At 46.4% G+C, this 14,379-nt stretch overlaps 9 non-coding genes across 9 annotated transcripts; all 9 read left to right on the top strand.

Annotated features, from left to right (window-relative positions):
- The first annotated feature begins 244 nt into the window (after positions 1-244).
- LOC142289139 (U2 spliceosomal RNA) lies at positions 245-435 on the top strand. Its single transcript, XR_012749676.1, has one exon. It is a non-coding gene; the product is annotated as a U2 spliceosomal RNA (small nuclear RNA).
- Positions 436-1,822: 1,387 nt separating this feature from the next.
- On the top strand, positions 1,823-2,013 carry LOC142289141 (U2 spliceosomal RNA). Its single transcript, XR_012749678.1, has one exon. It is a non-coding gene; the product is annotated as a U2 spliceosomal RNA (small nuclear RNA).
- A 1,387-nt stretch (positions 2,014-3,400) lies between these two features.
- LOC142289142 (U2 spliceosomal RNA) lies at positions 3,401-3,591 on the top strand. Its single transcript, XR_012749679.1, has one exon. It is a non-coding gene; the product is annotated as a U2 spliceosomal RNA (small nuclear RNA).
- Positions 3,592-4,978: 1,387 nt separating this feature from the next.
- LOC142289143 (U2 spliceosomal RNA) lies at positions 4,979-5,169 on the top strand. The gene has a single exon (XR_012749680.1). It is a non-coding gene; the product is annotated as a U2 spliceosomal RNA (small nuclear RNA).
- A 1,387-nt stretch (positions 5,170-6,556) lies between these two features.
- Positions 6,557-6,747, top strand: LOC142289144 (U2 spliceosomal RNA). Its single transcript, XR_012749681.1, has one exon. It is a non-coding gene; the product is annotated as a U2 spliceosomal RNA (small nuclear RNA).
- A 1,387-nt stretch (positions 6,748-8,134) lies between these two features.
- Positions 8,135-8,325, top strand: LOC142289145 (U2 spliceosomal RNA). The gene has a single exon (XR_012749682.1). It is a non-coding gene; the product is annotated as a U2 spliceosomal RNA (small nuclear RNA).
- A 1,387-nt stretch (positions 8,326-9,712) lies between these two features.
- LOC142289146 (U2 spliceosomal RNA) lies at positions 9,713-9,903 on the top strand. The gene has a single exon (XR_012749683.1). It is a non-coding gene; the product is annotated as a U2 spliceosomal RNA (small nuclear RNA).
- A 1,388-nt stretch (positions 9,904-11,291) lies between these two features.
- On the top strand, positions 11,292-11,482 carry LOC142289147 (U2 spliceosomal RNA). Its single transcript, XR_012749684.1, has one exon. It is a non-coding gene; the product is annotated as a U2 spliceosomal RNA (small nuclear RNA).
- A 1,387-nt stretch (positions 11,483-12,869) lies between these two features.
- Positions 12,870-13,060, top strand: LOC142289149 (U2 spliceosomal RNA). The gene has a single exon (XR_012749685.1). It is a non-coding gene; the product is annotated as a U2 spliceosomal RNA (small nuclear RNA).
- The last annotated feature ends 1,319 nt before the right edge of the window (positions 13,061-14,379 follow it).

Genomic DNA, 14,379 nt, shown 5'->3' on the forward strand with positions numbered 1-14,379 from the left:
CTGCAAGGGGGAGGGGAGTTGCTTGCGCCCTAAAGGAGGAGTTATTCAGATTCATTGCAGTGGGCGGCGGCTGCAAAACGCACCATTCTTCTTGTTTTGGCTCTGCAAAGCAGCCTTTTCAAGGGTTGGCTTGGGTGACAAAATGTCTTGTGTAGGCGTGGGTTTGTCTCCCTCTCGCTCTCTCTCCCTAAGATGTGTCCGGCATAGGCCAGGGTGCCACTCGAGGCCCAAACCAATTCTGGTTATCGCTTCTCGGCCTTTTGGCTAAGATCAAGTGTAGTATCTGTTCTTATCAGTTTAATATCTGATACGTCCCCTATCTGGGGACCATATATTAAATGGATTTTTAGAACAGGGAGATGGAAAAAGAGCTTGCTCTGTCCACTCCACGCATTGACCTGGTATTGCAGTACCTCCAGGAACGGTGCACCCCTTCTTAACCCAGTTTCCAAAAGCAGAACTCAATTCACCTGATTCATATTAGCCCGATTTAATGAATTGGAAGAAAGCATACGTCTTCATATGCACCTCAATTTGGCCCATTCACTTTTCACACTTCCTCCTTTTGTTTTTTATCTTTCACACTTTTGACTTTCTTTATTCATCCAAATAGCAAACTCATCACCACTCAACCTGACCAACTCGGCTATGTCCCCGTGCTGCAGTTCTCTGTCTTATCTAGATCATTTGCAATTGAATGGAATAGATCCCTTTTGGACAAAGTGGATTCACCTGCTGCTGCAGTGACCACAGGTGTGATAACATCTAGAATTGGCATCTGGTGCGATCTCTCCGCTTCCACTCCAAAGAAAGTTACCTGTTTATTCCTATCATGCATTGGTTTTTGGGGTTTTCTTTGAGTAATGATGATCTCTTTAGTAGTCTGTTGGCGCCCTCTCCTGGAGGAATAGTTTGCTTGCTCTTGGACATTCTAAAAGAGAGGTCATGATAGACATTGAGCTTCTGAGCTCAATTGGGGACAGTCATGGGTGATGAATGTTTGCAACCTACTGCGAAGCCTCATACCGCAATATAAGGAACGTCAAATACTAAGAAAGGGCGGCCTATGAAAGAATTACTACTTTCAATAAGTACACTTAAACGGCTAATTGGGAATAGAAAAACTGTAAAAAGCCCTCTGAGAAAGCCCCCCTCTAACCTTTGATAGTAAGCTTTTCTGTAGTCTGCCTGTTGATGTATTTTCCGTTTGAACTGTGCACAACATGAAGAGACGGAACACTGGCGGCTTGTCACAATGCCCCCCGATGACATCACAATAGCGCTGCTGCCTAGAAAACAAGCTGCGCAGAAGAAGTTGTTCTTTGGGTGGGAGGGTGGGCTAGTGGAAGGAGGGGGCAATCTCTTTTTTTCCCGGGTGGTAGGGGGATGACAGGAGAAGGGAAGCGGGTGGTGAGAAAGGTACAGAGGGCAGGGTTTGGGGGCTGGGAAGGAAAGGGAAAAGATTAGGGTTTGGGGATGATGAAAGGGCTTTCTACGGGTAAGGATGGCAAAGGGTGGCAGTGACGGAAAGTCAGGCAACCTGTCCTGTCCGTCTTTTTGTATCGTGAATTGGAAAGACTGCAAGGGGGAGGGGAGTTGCTTGCGCCCTAAAGGAGGAGTTATTCAGATTCATTGCAGTGGGCGGCGGCTGCAAAACGCACCATTCTTCTTGTTTTGGCTCTGCAAAGCAGCCTTTTCAAGGGTTGGCTTGGGTGACAAAATGTCTTGTGTAGGCGTGGGTTTGTCTCCCTCTCGCTCTCTCTCCCTAAGATGTGTCCGGCATAGGCCAGGGTGCCACTCGAGGCCCAAACCAATTCTGGTTATCGCTTCTCGGCCTTTTGGCTAAGATCAAGTGTAGTATCTGTTCTTATCAGTTTAATATCTGATACGTCCCCTATCTGGGGACCATATATTAAATGGATTTTTAGAACAGGGAGATGGAAAAAGAGCTTGCTCTGTCCACTCCACGCATTGACCTGGTATTGCAGTACCTCCAGGAACGGTGCACCCCTTCTTAACCCAGTTTCCAAAAGCAGAACTCAATTCACCTGATTCATATTAGCCCGATTTAATGAATTGGAAGAAAGCATACGTCTTCATATGCACCTCAATTTGGCCCATTCACTTTTCACACTTCCTCCTTTTGTTTTTTATCTTTCACACTTTTGACTTTCTTTATTCATCCAAATAGCAAACTCATCACCACTCAACCTGACCAACTCGGCTATGTCCCCGTGCTGCAGTTCTCTGTCTTATCTAGATCATTTGCAATTGAATGGAATAGATCCCTTTTGGACAAAGTGGATTCACCTGCTGCTGCAGTGACCACAGGTGTGATAACATCTAGAATTGGCATCTGGTGCGATCTCTCCGCTTCCACTCCAAAGAAAGTTACCTGTTTATTCCTATCATGCATTGGTTTTTGGGGTTTTCTTTGAGTAATGATGATCTCTTTAGTAGTCTGTTGGCGCCCTCTCCTGGAGGAATAGTTTGCTTGCTCTTGGACATTCTAAAAGAGAGGTCATGATAGACATTGAGCTTCTGAGCTCAATTGGGGACAGTCATGGGTGATGAATGTTTGCAACCTACTGCGAAGCCTCATACCGCAATATAAGGAACGTCAAATACTAAGAAAGGGCGGCCTATGAAAGAATTACTACTTTCAATAAGTACACTTAAACGGCTAATTGGGAATAGAAAAACTGTAAAAAGCCCTCTGAGAAAGCCCCCCTCTAACCTTTGATAGTAAGCTTTTCTGTAGTCTGCCTGTTGATGTATTTTCCGTTTGAACTGTGCACAACATGAAGAGACGGAACACTGGCGGCTTGTCACAATGCCCCCCGATGACATCACAATAGCGCTGCTGCCTAGAAAACAAGCTGCGCAGAAGAAGTTGTTCTTTGGGTGGGAGGGTGGGCTAGTGGAAGGAGGGGGCAATCTCTTTTTTTCCCGGGTGGTAGGGGGATGACAGGAGAAGGGAAGCGGGTGGTGAGAAAGGTACAGAGGGCAGGGTTTGGGGGCTGGGAAGGAAAGGGAAAAGATTAGGGTTTGGGGATGATGAAAGGGCTTTCTACGGGTAAGGATGGCAAAGGGTGGCAGTGACGGAAAGTCAGGCAACCTGTCCTGTCCGTCTTTTTGTATCGTGAATTGGAAAGACTGCAAGGGGGAGGGGAGTTGCTTGCGCCCTAAAGGAGGAGTTATTCAGATTCATTGCAGTGGGCGGCGGCTGCAAAACGCACCATTCTTCTTGTTTTGGCTCTGCAAAGCAGCCTTTTCAAGGGTTGGCTTGGGTGACAAAATGTCTTGTGTAGGCGTGGGTTTGTCTCCCTCTCGCTCTCTCTCCCTAAGATGTGTCCGGCATAGGCCAGGGTGCCACTCGAGGCCCAAACCAATTCTGGTTATCGCTTCTCGGCCTTTTGGCTAAGATCAAGTGTAGTATCTGTTCTTATCAGTTTAATATCTGATACGTCCCCTATCTGGGGACCATATATTAAATGGATTTTTAGAACAGGGAGATGGAAAAAGAGCTTGCTCTGTCCACTCCACGCATTGACCTGGTATTGCAGTACCTCCAGGAACGGTGCACCCCTTCTTAACCCAGTTTCCAAAAGCAGAACTCAATTCACCTGATTCATATTAGCCCGATTTAATGAATTGGAAGAAAGCATACGTCTTCATATGCACCTCAATTTGGCCCATTCACTTTTCACACTTCCTCCTTTTGTTTTTTATCTTTCACACTTTTGACTTTCTTTATTCATCCAAATAGCAAACTCATCACCACTCAACCTGACCAACTCGGCTATGTCCCCGTGCTGCAGTTCTCTGTCTTATCTAGATCATTTGCAATTGAATGGAATAGATCCCTTTTGGACAAAGTGGATTCACCTGCTGCTGCAGTGACCACAGGTGTGATAACATCTAGAATTGGCATCTGGTGCGATCTCTCCGCTTCCACTCCAAAGAAAGTTACCTGTTTATTCCTATCATGCATTGGTTTTTGGGGTTTTCTTTGAGTAATGATGATCTCTTTAGTAGTCTGTTGGCGCCCTCTCCTGGAGGAATAGTTTGCTTGCTCTTGGACATTCTAAAAGAGAGGTCATGATAGACATTGAGCTTCTGAGCTCAATTGGGGACAGTCATGGGTGATGAATGTTTGCAACCTACTGCGAAGCCTCATACCGCAATATAAGGAACGTCAAATACTAAGAAAGGGCGGCCTATGAAAGAATTACTACTTTCAATAAGTACACTTAAACGGCTAATTGGGAATAGAAAAACTGTAAAAAGCCCTCTGAGAAAGCCCCCCTCTAACCTTTGATAGTAAGCTTTTCTGTAGTCTGCCTGTTGATGTATTTTCCGTTTGAACTGTGCACAACATGAAGAGACGGAACACTGGCGGCTTGTCACAATGCCCCCCGATGACATCACAATAGCGCTGCTGCCTAGAAAACAAGCTGCGCAGAAGAAGTTGTTCTTTGGGTGGGAGGGTGGGCTAGTGGAAGGAGGGGGCAATCTCTTTTTTTCCCGGGTGGTAGGGGGATGACAGGAGAAGGGAAGCGGGTGGTGAGAAAGGTACAGAGGGCAGGGTTTGGGGGCTGGGAAGGAAAGGGAAAAGATTAGGGTTTGGGGATGATGAAAGGGCTTTCTACGGGTAAGGATGGCAAAGGGTGGCAGTGACGGAAAGTCAGGCAACCTGTCCTGTCCGTCTTTTTGTATCGTGAATTGGAAAGACTGCAAGGGGGAGGGGAGTTGCTTGCGCCCTAAAGGAGGAGTTATTCAGATTCATTGCAGTGGGCGGCGGCTGCAAAACGCACCATTCTTCTTGTTTTGGCTCTGCAAAGCAGCCTTTTCAAGGGTTGGCTTGGGTGACAAAATGTCTTGTGTAGGCGTGGGTTTGTCTCCCTCTCGCTCTCTCTCCCTAAGATGTGTCCGGCATAGGCCAGGGTGCCACTCGAGGCCCAAACCAATTCTGGTTATCGCTTCTCGGCCTTTTGGCTAAGATCAAGTGTAGTATCTGTTCTTATCAGTTTAATATCTGATACGTCCCCTATCTGGGGACCATATATTAAATGGATTTTTAGAACAGGGAGATGGAAAAAGAGCTTGCTCTGTCCACTCCACGCATTGACCTGGTATTGCAGTACCTCCAGGAACGGTGCACCCCTTCTTAACCCAGTTTCCAAAAGCAGAACTCAATTCACCTGATTCATATTAGCCCGATTTAATGAATTGGAAGAAAGCATACGTCTTCATATGCACCTCAATTTGGCCCATTCACTTTTCACACTTCCTCCTTTTGTTTTTTATCTTTCACACTTTTGACTTTCTTTATTCATCCAAATAGCAAACTCATCACCACTCAACCTGACCAACTCGGCTATGTCCCCGTGCTGCAGTTCTCTGTCTTATCTAGATCATTTGCAATTGAATGGAATAGATCCCTTTTGGACAAAGTGGATTCACCTGCTGCTGCAGTGACCACAGGTGTGATAACATCTAGAATTGGCATCTGGTGCGATCTCTCCGCTTCCACTCCAAAGAAAGTTACCTGTTTATTCCTATCATGCATTGGTTTTTGGGGTTTTCTTTGAGTAATGATGATCTCTTTAGTAGTCTGTTGGCGCCCTCTCCTGGAGGAATAGTTTGCTTGCTCTTGGACATTCTAAAAGAGAGGTCATGATAGACATTGAGCTTCTGAGCTCAATTGGGGACAGTCATGGGTGATGAATGTTTGCAACCTACTGCGAAGCCTCATACCGCAATATAAGGAACGTCAAATACTAAGAAAGGGCGGCCTATGAAAGAATTACTACTTTCAATAAGTACACTTAAACGGCTAATTGGGAATAGAAAAACTGTAAAAAGCCCTCTGAGAAAGCCCCCCTCTAACCTTTGATAGTAAGCTTTTCTGTAGTCTGCCTGTTGATGTATTTTCCGTTTGAACTGTGCACAACATGAAGAGACGGAACACTGGCGGCTTGTCACAATGCCCCCCGATGACATCACAATAGCGCTGCTGCCTAGAAAACAAGCTGCGCAGAAGAAGTTGTTCTTTGGGTGGGAGGGTGGGCTAGTGGAAGGAGGGGGCAATCTCTTTTTTTCCCGGGTGGTAGGGGGATGACAGGAGAAGGGAAGCGGGTGGTGAGAAAGGTACAGAGGGCAGGGTTTGGGGGCTGGGAAGGAAAGGGAAAAGATTAGGGTTTGGGGATGATGAAAGGGCTTTCTACGGGTAAGGATGGCAAAGGGTGGCAGTGACGGAAAGTCAGGCAACCTGTCCTGTCCGTCTTTTTGTATCGTGAATTGGAAAGACTGCAAGGGGGAGGGGAGTTGCTTGCGCCCTAAAGGAGGAGTTATTCAGATTCATTGCAGTGGGCGGCGGCTGCAAAACGCACCATTCTTCTTGTTTTGGCTCTGCAAAGCAGCCTTTTCAAGGGTTGGCTTGGGTGACAAAATGTCTTGTGTAGGCGTGGGTTTGTCTCCCTCTCGCTCTCTCTCCCTAAGATGTGTCCGGCATAGGCCAGGGTGCCACTCGAGGCCCAAACCAATTCTGGTTATCGCTTCTCGGCCTTTTGGCTAAGATCAAGTGTAGTATCTGTTCTTATCAGTTTAATATCTGATACGTCCCCTATCTGGGGACCATATATTAAATGGATTTTTAGAACAGGGAGATGGAAAAAGAGCTTGCTCTGTCCACTCCACGCATTGACCTGGTATTGCAGTACCTCCAGGAACGGTGCACCCCTTCTTAACCCAGTTTCCAAAAGCAGAACTCAATTCACCTGATTCATATTAGCCCGATTTAATGAATTGGAAGAAAGCATACGTCTTCATATGCACCTCAATTTGGCCCATTCACTTTTCACACTTCCTCCTTTTGTTTTTTATCTTTCACACTTTTGACTTTCTTTATTCATCCAAATAGCAAACTCATCACCACTCAACCTGACCAACTCGGCTATGTCCCCGTGCTGCAGTTCTCTGTCTTATCTAGATCATTTGCAATTGAATGGAATAGATCCCTTTTGGACAAAGTGGATTCACCTGCTGCTGCAGTGACCACAGGTGTGATAACATCTTGAATTGGCATCTGGTGCGATCTCTCCGCTTCCACTCCAAAGAAAGTTACCTGTTTATTCCTATCATGCATTGGTTTTTGGGGTTTTCTTTGAGTAATGATGATCTCTTTAGTAGTCTGTTGGCGCCCTCTCCTGGAGGAATAGTTTGCTTGCTCTTGGACATTCTAAAAGAGAGGTCATGATAGACATTGAGCTTCTGAGCTCAATTGGGGACAGTCATGGGTGATGAATGTTTGCAACCTACTGCGAAGCCTCATACCGCAATATAAGGAACGTCAAATACTAAGAAAGGGCGGCCTATGAAAGAATTACTACTTTCAATAAGTACACTTAAACGGCTAATTGGGAATAGAAAAACTGTAAAAAGCCCTCTGAGAAAGCCCCCCTCTAACCTTTGATAGTAAGCTTTTCTGTAGTCTGCCTGTTGATGTATTTTCCGTTTGAACTGTGCACAACATGAAGAGACGGAACACTGGCGGCTTGTCACAATGCCCCCCGATGACATCACAATAGCGCTGCTGCCTAGAAAACAAGCTGCGCAGAAGAAGTTGTTCTTTGGGTGGGAGGGTGGGCTAGTGGAAGGAGGGGGCAATCTCTTTTTTTCCCGGGTGGTAGGGGGATGACAGGAGAAGGGAAGCGGGTGGTGAGAAAGGTACAGAGGGCAGGGTTTGGGGGCTGGGAAGGAAAGGGAAAAGATTAGGGTTTGGGGATGATGAAAGGGCTTTCTACGGGTAAGGATGGCAAAGGGTGGCAGTGACGGAAAGTCAGGCAACCTGTCCTGTCCGTCTTTTTGTATCGTGAATTGGAAAGACTGCAAGGGGGAGGGGAGTTGCTTGCGCCCTAAAGGAGGAGTTATTCAGATTCATTGCAGTGGGCGGCGGCTGCAAAACGCACCATTCTTCTTGTTTTGGCTCTGCAAAGCAGCCTTTTCAAGGGTTGGCTTGGGTGACAAAATGTCTTGTGTAGGCGTGGGTTTGTCTCCCTCTCGCTCTCTCTCCCTAAGATGTGTCCGGCATAGGCCAGGGTGCCACTCGAGGCCCAAACCAATTCTGGTTATCGCTTCTCGGCCTTTTGGCTAAGATCAAGTGTAGTATCTGTTCTTATCAGTTTAATATCTGATACGTCCCCTATCTGGGGACCATATATTAAATGGATTTTTAGAACAGGGAGATGGAAAAAGAGCTTGCTCTGTCCACTCCACGCATTGACCTGGTATTGCAGTACCTCCAGGAACGGTGCACCCCTTCTTAACCCAGTTTCCAAAAGCAGAACTCAATTCACCTGATTCATATTAGCCCGATTTAATGAATTGGAAGAAAGCATACGTCTTCATATGCACCTCAATTTGGCCCATTCACTTTTCACACTTCCTCCTTTTGTTTTTTATCTTTCACACTTTTGACTTTCTTTATTCATCCAAATAGCAAACTCATCACCACTCAACCTGACCAACTCGGCTATGTCCCCGTGCTGCAGTTCTCTGTCTTATCTAGATCATTTGCAATTGAATGGAATAGATCCCTTTTGGACAAAGTGGATTCACCTGCTGCTGCAGTGACCACAGGTGTGATAACATCTAGAATTGGCATCTGGTGCGATCTCTCCGCTTCCACTCCAAAGAAAGTTACCTGTTTATTCCTATCATGCATTGGTTTTTGGGGTTTTCTTTGAGTAATGATGATCTCTTTAGTAGTCTGTTGGCGCCCTCTCCTGGAGGAATAGTTTGCTTGCTCTTGGACATTCTAAAAGAGAGGTCATGATAGACATTGAGCTTCTGAGCTCAATTGGGGACAGTCATGGGTGATGAATGTTTGCAACCTACTGCGAAGCCTCATACCGCAATATAAGGAACGTCAAATACTAAGAAAGGGCGGCCTATGAAAGAATTACTACTTTCAATAAGTACACTTAAACGGCTAATTGGGAATAGAAAAACTGTAAAAAGCCCTCTGAGAAAGCCCCCCTCTAACCTTTGATAGTAAGCTTTTCTGTAGTCTGCCTGTTGATGTATTTTCCGTTTGAACTGTGCACAACATGAAGAGACGGAACACTGGCGGCTTGTCACAATGCCCCCCGATGACATCACAATAGCGCTGCTGCCTAGAAAACAAGCTGCGCAGAAGAAGTTGTTCTTTGGGTGGGAGGGTGGGCTAGTGGAAGGAGGGGGCAATCTCTTTTTTTCCCGGGTGGTAGGGGGATGACAGGAGAAGGGAAGCGGGTGGTGAGAAAGGTACAGAGGGCAGGGTTTGGGGGCTGGGAAGGAAAGGGAAAAGATTAGGGTTTGGGGATGATGAAAGGGCTTTCTACGGGTAAGGATGGCAAAGGGTGGCAGTGACGGAAAGTCAGGCAACCTGTCCTGTCCGTCTTTTTGTATCGTGAATTGGAAAGACTGCAAGGGGGAGGGGAGTTGCTTGCGCCCTAAAGGAGGAGTTATTCAGATTCATTGCAGTGGGCGGCGGCTGCAAAACGCACCATTCTTCTTGTTTTGGCTCTGCAAAGCAGCCTTTTCAAGGGTTGGCTTGGGTGACAAAATGTCTTGTGTAGGCGTGGGTTTGTCTCCCTCTCGCTCTCTCTCCCTAAGATGTGTCCGGCATAGGCCAGGGTGCCACTCGAGGCCCAAACCAATTCTGGTTATCGCTTCTCGGCCTTTTGGCTAAGATCAAGTGTAGTATCTGTTCTTATCAGTTTAATATCTGATACGTCCCCTATCTGGGGACCATATATTAAATGGATTTTTAGAACAGGGAGATGGAAAAAGAGCTTGCTCTGTCCACTCCACGCATTGACCTGGTATTGCAGTACCTCCAGGAACGGTGCACCCCTTCTTAACCCAGTTTCCAAAAGCAGAACTCAATTCACCTGATTCATATTAGCCCGATTTAATGAATTGGAAGAAAGCATACGTCTTCATATGCACCTCAATTTGGCCCATTCACTTTTCACACTTCCTCCTTTTGTTTTTTATCTTTCACACTTTTGACTTTCTTTATTCATCCAAATAGCAAACTCATCACCACTCAACCTGACCAACTCGGCTATGTCCCCGTGCTGCAGTTCTCTGTCTTATCTAGATCATTTGCAATTGAATGGAATAGATCCCTTTTGGACAAAGTGGATTCACCTGCTGCTGCAGTGACCACAGGTGTGATAACATCTAGAATTGGCATCTGGTGCGATCTCTCCGCTTCCACTCCAAAGAAAGTTACCTGTTTATTCCTATCATGCATTGGTTTTTGGGGTTTTCTTTGAGTAATGATGATCTCTTTAGTAGTCTGTTGGCGCCCTCTCCTGGAGGAATAGTTTGCTTGCTCTTGGACATTCTAAAAGAGAGGTCATGATAGACATTGAGCTTCTGAGCTCAATTGGGGGACAGTCATGGGTGATGAATGTTTGCAACCTACTGCGAAGCCTCATACCGCAATATAAGGAACGTCAAATACTAAGAAAGGGCGGCCTATGAAAGAATTACTACTTTCAATAAGTACACTTAAACGGCTAATTGGGAATAGAAAAACTGTAAAAAGCCCTCTGAGAAAGCCCCCCTCTAACCTTTGATAGTAAGCTTTTCTGTAGTCTGCCTGTTGATGTATTTTCCGTTTGAACTGTGCACAACATGAAGAGACGGAACACTGGCGGCTTGTCACAATGCCCCCCGATGACATCACAATAGCGCTGCTGCCTAGAAAACAAGCTGCGCAGAAGAAGTTGTTCTTTGGGTGGGAGGGTGGGCTAGTGGAAGGAGGGGGCAATCTCTTTTTTTCCCGGGTGGTAGGGGGATGACAGGAGAAGGGAAGCGGGTGGTGAGAAAGGTACAGAGGGCAGGGTTTGGGGGCTGGGAAGGAAAGGGAAAAGATTAGGGTTTGGGGATGATGAAAGGGCTTTCTACGGGTAAGGATGGCAAAGGGTGGCAGTGACGGAAAGTCAGGCAACCTGTCCTGTCCGTCTTTTTGTATCGTGAATTGGAAAGACTGCAAGGGGGAGGGGAGTTGCTTGCGCCCTAAAGGAGGAGTTATTCAGATTCATTGCAGTGGGCGGCGGCTGCAAAACGCACCATTCTTCTTGTTTTGGCTCTGCAAAGCAGCCTTTTCAAGGGTTGGCTTGGGTGACAAAATGTCTTGTGTAGGCGTGGGTTTGTCTCCCTCTCGCTCTCTCTCCCTAAGATGTGTCCGGCATAGGCCAGGGTGCCACTCGAGGCCCAAACCAATTCTGGTTATCGCTTCTCGGCCTTTTGGCTAAGATCAAGTGTAGTATCTGTTCTTATCAGTTTAATATCTGATACGTCCCCTATCTGGGGACCATATATTAAATGGATTTTTAGAACAGGGAGATGGAAAAAGAGCTTGCTCTGTCCACTCCACGCATTGACCTGGTATTGCAGTACCTCCAGGAACGGTGCACCCCTTCTTAACCCAGTTTCCAAAAGCAGAACTCAATTCACCTGATTCATATTAGCCCGATTTAATGAATTGGAAGAAAGCATACGTCTTCATATGCACCTCAATTTGGCCCATTCACTTTTCACACTTCCTCCTTTTGTTTTTTATCTTTCACACTTTTGACTTTCTTTATTCATCCAAATAGCAAACTCATCACCACTCAACCTGACCAACTCGGCTATGTCCCCGTGCTGCAGTTCTCTGTCTTATCTAGATCATTTGCAATTGAATGGAATAGATCCCTTTTGGACAAAGTGGATTCACCTGCTGCTGCAGTGACCACAGGTGTGATAACATCTAGAATTGGCATCTGGTGCGATCTCTCCGCTTCCACTCCAAAGAAAGTTACCTGTTTATTCCTATCATGCATTGGTTTTTGGGGTTTTCTTTGAGTAATGATGATCTCTTTAGTAGTCTGTTGGCGCCCTCTCCTGGAGGAATAGTTTGCTTGCTCTTGGACATTCTAAAAGAGAGGTCATGATAGACATTGAGCTTCTGAGCTCAATTGGGGACAGTCATGGGTGATGAATGTTTGCAACCTACTGCGAAGCCTCATACCGCAATATAAGGAACGTCAAATACTAAGAAAGGGCGGCCTATGAAAGAATTACTACTTTCAATAAGTACACTTAAACGGCTAATTGGGAATAGAAAAACTGTAAAAAGCCCTCTGAGAAAGCCCCCCTCTAACCTTTGATAGTAAGCTTTTCTGTAGTCTGCCTGTTGATGTATTTTCCGTTTGAACTGTGCACAACATGAAGAGACGGAACACTGGCGGCTTGTCACAATGCCCCCCGATGACATCACAATAGCGCTGCTGCCTAGAAAACAAGCTGCGCAGAAGAAGTTGTTCTTTGGGTGGGAGGGTGGGCTAGTGGAAGGAGGGGGCAATCTCTTTTTTTCCCGGGTGGTAGGGGGATGACAGGAGAAGGGAAGCGGGTGGTGAGAAAGGTACAGAGGGCAGGGTTTGGGGGCTGGGAAGGAAAGGGAAAAGATTAGGGTTTGGGGATGATGAAAGGGCTTTCTACGGGTAAGGATGGCAAAGGGTGGCAGTGACGGAAAGTCAGGCAACCTGTCCTGTCCGTCTTTTTGTATCGTGAATTGGAAAGACTGCAAGGGGGAGGGGAGTTGCTTGCGCCCTAAAGGAGGAGTTATTCAGATTCATTGCAGTGGGCGGCGGCTGCAAAACGCACCATTCTTCTTGTTTTGGCTCTGCAAAGCAGCCTTTTCAAGGGTTGGCTTGGGTGACAAAATGTCTTGTGTAGGCGTGGGTTTGTCTCCCTCTCGCTCTCTCTCCCTAAGATGTGTCCGGCATAGGCCAGGGTGCCACTCGAGGCCCAAACCAATTCTGGTTATCGCTTCTCGGCCTTTTGGCTAAGATCAAGTGTAGTATCTGTTCTTATCAGTTTAATATCTGATACGTCCCCTATCTGGGGACCATATATTAAATGGATTTTTAGAACAGGGAGATGGAAAAAGAGCTTGCTCTGTCCACTCCACGCATTGACCTGGTATTGCAGTACCTCCAGGAACGGTGCACCCCTTCTTAACCCAGTTTCCAAAAGCAGAACTCAATTCACCTGATTCATATTAGCCCGATTTAATGAATTGGAAGAAAGCATACGTCTTCATATGCACCTCAATTTGGCCCATTCACTTTTCACACTTCCTCCTTTTGTTTTTTATCTTTCACACTTTTGACTTTCTTTATTCATCCAAATAGCAAACTCATCACCACTCAACCTGACCAACTCGGCTATGTCCCCGTGCTGCAGTTCTCTGTCTTATCTAGATCATTTGCAATTGAATGGAATAGATCCCTTTTGGACAAAGTGGATTCACCTGCTGCTGCAGTGACCACAGGTGTGATAACATCTAGAATTGGCATCTGGTGCGATCTCTCCGCTTCCACTCCAAAGAAAGTTACCTGTTTATTCCTATCATGCATTGGTTTTTGGGGTTTTCTTTGAGTAATGATGATCTCTTTAGTAGTCTGTTGGCGCCCTCTCCTGGAGGAATAGTTTGCTTGCTCTTGGACATTCTAAAAGAGAGGTCATGATAGACATTGAGCTTCTGAGCTCAATTGGGGACAGTCATGGGTGATGAATGTTTGCAACCTACTGCGAAGCCTCATACCGCAATATAAGGAACGTCAAATACTAAGAAAGGGCGGCCTATGAAAGAATTACTACTTTCAATAAGTACACTTAAACGGCTAATTGGGAATAGAAAAACTGTAAAAAGCCCTCTGAGAAAGCCCCCCTCTAACCTTTGATAGTAAGCTTTTCTGTAGTCTGCCTGTTGATGTATTTTCCGTTTGAACTGTGCACAACATGAAGAGACGGAACACTGGCGGCTTGTCACAATGCCCCCCGATGACATCACAATAGCGCTGCTGCCTAGAAAACAAGCTGCGCAGAAGAAGTTGTTCTTTGGGTGGGAGGGTGGGCTAGTGGAAGGAGGGGGCAATCTCTTTTTTTCCCGGGTGGTAGGGGGATGACAGGAGAAGGGAAGCGGGTGGTGAGAAAGGTACAGAGGGCAGGGTTTGGGGGCTGGGAAGGAAAGGGAAAAGATTAGGGTTTGGGGATGATGAAAGGGCTTTCTACGGGTAAGGATGGCAAAGGGTGGCAGTGACGGAAAGTCAGGCAACCTGTCCTGTCCGTCTTTTTGTATCGTGAATTGGAAAGACTGCAAGGGGGAGGGGAGTTGCTTGCGCCCTAAAGGAGGAGTTATTCAGATTCATTGCAGTGGGCGGCGGCTGCAAAACGCACCATTCTTCTTGTTTTGGCTCTGCAAAGCAGCCTTTTCAAGGGTTGGCTTGGGTGACAAAATGTCTTGTGTAGGCGTGGGTTTGTCTCCCTCTC

This window comes from Anomaloglossus baeobatrachus, unplaced genomic scaffold (assembly GCF_048569485.1).
Source record: "Anomaloglossus baeobatrachus isolate aAnoBae1 unplaced genomic scaffold, aAnoBae1.hap1 Scaffold_902, whole genome shotgun sequence".
NCBI classification, from domain to species: Eukaryota; Metazoa; Chordata; class Amphibia; order Anura; family Aromobatidae; genus Anomaloglossus; species Anomaloglossus baeobatrachus.